The following is a 2923-nucleotide window of genomic DNA, read 5'->3' as shown; positions in this document are numbered from 1 at the left end:
CCATGTCCTTCTTATGTTGGGGGCCCCAGAGCTGGACGCAGTACTCCAGGTGGGGTCTCACGAGAGTGGAATAGAGGGGGAGAATCACCTCCCTCGGCCTGCTGGTCACGCTTCTTTTGATGCAGCCCAGGATACGGTAGGCTTTCTGGGCTGCAAGCGCACATTGCTGGGTCATGTTGAGCTTCTCATCAACCAACACCCCCAAGTCCTTCTCCTCAGGCATGCTCTCAATCCATTCTCTGCCCAGCCTGTATTTATGCTTGGGATTGCCCCGACCCATGTACAGGACCTTGCACTTGGCCTTGTTGAACTTCATGAGGTTTGCACAGGCCCACCTCTCAAGCCTGTCAAGGTCCCTCTGGATGGTATCCCTTCCCTCCAGCATGTAGACCACACCACACAGCTTGGTGTGTAGGCAAACTTGCTGAGGGTGCACTCGATCCCACTGTCCATGTCACCGACAAAGATGTTAAACAGCGCCAGTCCCCATACTGACTCATGAGGAATGCTGCTTGTCACTGGTCTCCACTTGGACATTGAGCCGTTGACTGCAACTCTTTGAGTGCGACCATCCAGCCAATTCCTTACCCACCAAGTGGTCCATCTGTCAAATCCATGTCTCTCCAATTTAGAGACAAGGATGTCATGCGGGACAGTGTCAAATGTTTTGCACAAGTCCAGGTAGATGATGTCAGTTGCTCTTACCTTATCCACCAGTGCTGTAACCCCATCGTATAAGGCCACCGAATTTGTCAGGCACGATTCGCCCTTAGTGAAGCCATGTTGGCTGTCACCAATCACCTCCTTATTTTCCATGTGCCTTAGCATAGTTTCCAGGAGGATCTGCTCCATCATCTTGCCAGGCACAGAGGTGAGACTGACTGGCCTGTAGTTCCCCAGGTCTTCCTTTTTTCCCCTTTTTAAAAATGGGGGTTATGTTTCCCCTTTTCCAGTCACTGGGAACTTCACCGGACTGCCACGTGCCATTTCTAAGGTCCTTTCTGTAGTCTTGCTTTAACCGAGTTAAACAGTTTCTTTTATAAAGGTTTCAGTTCCTGTCCATTTGTTACCAGGTTTTAGACATTTCATTTCTGAGAGGTGAGGTGTCGAACTGTTCCCCCATCACTGTCTTCTGCCCCATGCTGAAGGAGGACCAATGGTGAGGCACATGGGACACTGCTTTCTGAAGGTAATGCTTTTTGAAGTGTAGCCTCTATCCACAGATTTATTTTTTAAATCTAATATAATTGTGTCTGCACAGATTTCTGCTCGGATTTATGTTTTAATAACTTCTTTTAGTAAAGGATCATCTGTGTGAAACTTGCACATCTCTCAATTGATTACTTAAAAATAAAGTTACTAGATATGCCTGTCTCAAAAATACTGACAGATCTCAACAATAACATATTTCTGCTGTACAAGATAACAAAATTTTACTATTTTTTGAGTCTGTAAATGATTCTGCTGTAGATAATCCCAGATATTTGCATTTTATTTCCAACAGAAAATTTCCTTGTTTGTCTCTAAAGCAGCTGCCATAAAGGTAGACCCTTTTAAATGTTCTCACTTTTCCCTTAATTCGTTTTAAAACCCATGCTTATTTTCTGCCCTGTTCTTATGACTTACTGTATATCGCATTCAATAAAAAACCAGTCTTTGCTAAATAGCAGTCATCTACCCTTGGACTTGTAATGCATCTTCAATACACCTGCATAAGGGTCAGCATTAAGTCTGAACATCCACCTCTGACCTCAGAGGACTCCATTTATTCACATTAATAGTGAATGAATTTTGTCTTTTCTTGTAAGAAATAAATACTACCTTTCCTATTTTTTATTTTTTTATAAATAATAGGTTGTCCAATAACAATGATAGATTGACCTAAATTAACGCTTCTTTTTATCTGTTTCTGTAACGTATGGGGAAGATTTTCTGTACATTATGTGAAAGCTGCATATACAGCCAGCATGACAGAAAGTGATGGTTCAGCCCATTAAATTACAAGATCGTAATTTTCTTCAAGGTTATTAAATATTTCATTTCTAAATTTCATTAGAAATGGTAATTACTAAAAAATGTGAAAGATAGAATGTATTGGCCACTAAAATAGATAAAAAAGAGAACATCTTTTCTTCACCTTTACCTTTAGCCTCTCCTTTCAAAGATTCTTTTTGATATGACTTTTATCTAACTTAAGTCACCAAAATAGCTCACCTATACATGAGGGTAAATGAATTAATAGAGCAAACAAAAAAAATAGCCTTGGGAATACAGACACTTGGCTTTGTTTATCTCCTGTTGATGTAAACCCCTAAATTATATATATATATTTTAACTCAAAATCTCATGGGACTTAAATGTAATGTCATACAAGAAAAATAAATTCCCACCTTTTCATTAATCTGAGCCAAGTTACAAATAGGGTCTGCCTTTTACGGACATTGCAGTTTTGCAGGACAATAACAAAACAGGAAAATGTCTCCTTAAAGAATCTATTGGTGGTATTACTGAAACAGGTGCAGGTAGTGTTAGCCTATAAAACTGACTTCCAAGCATTCTTTTTAATCTTTTGATGCTCTATTTCTGTATTTTCTTCATTTCAGGATGATACCTATTGGAAAAATTCAGTGGACCAAGCGGCTTCCCAAGTTCCTTTTAGGTGAATTAAATTGCTGTGGAGAAGAGTATCTCTTTCTGCTTCTATTTCTAAATATGCCCTTAGTCCCGAACAAGTTATCAGGAAAAGAGGTGGCAGAAATGGGTCTGGTTCTCCCCAGACAAATGAAGGGAATTTTCTGACCCTTGAAAATATTGACAGGTGTATTCATTTATAACTACTGCAGCTGGACCACAGTCTACTACAGGAGGCAAGACTCAACCTATCTCCACTCCCTTTCAGTTAGTGGAATTATAATGAGAGAAA

Source organism: Pygoscelis adeliae, unplaced genomic scaffold, assembly GCF_000699105.1.
Source record: "Pygoscelis adeliae isolate BGI_AS28 unplaced genomic scaffold, ASM69910v1 Scaffold172, whole genome shotgun sequence".
NCBI lineage: Eukaryota > Metazoa > Chordata > Aves > Sphenisciformes > Spheniscidae > Pygoscelis > Pygoscelis adeliae.
This window is presented reverse-complemented; position numbering follows the sequence as displayed.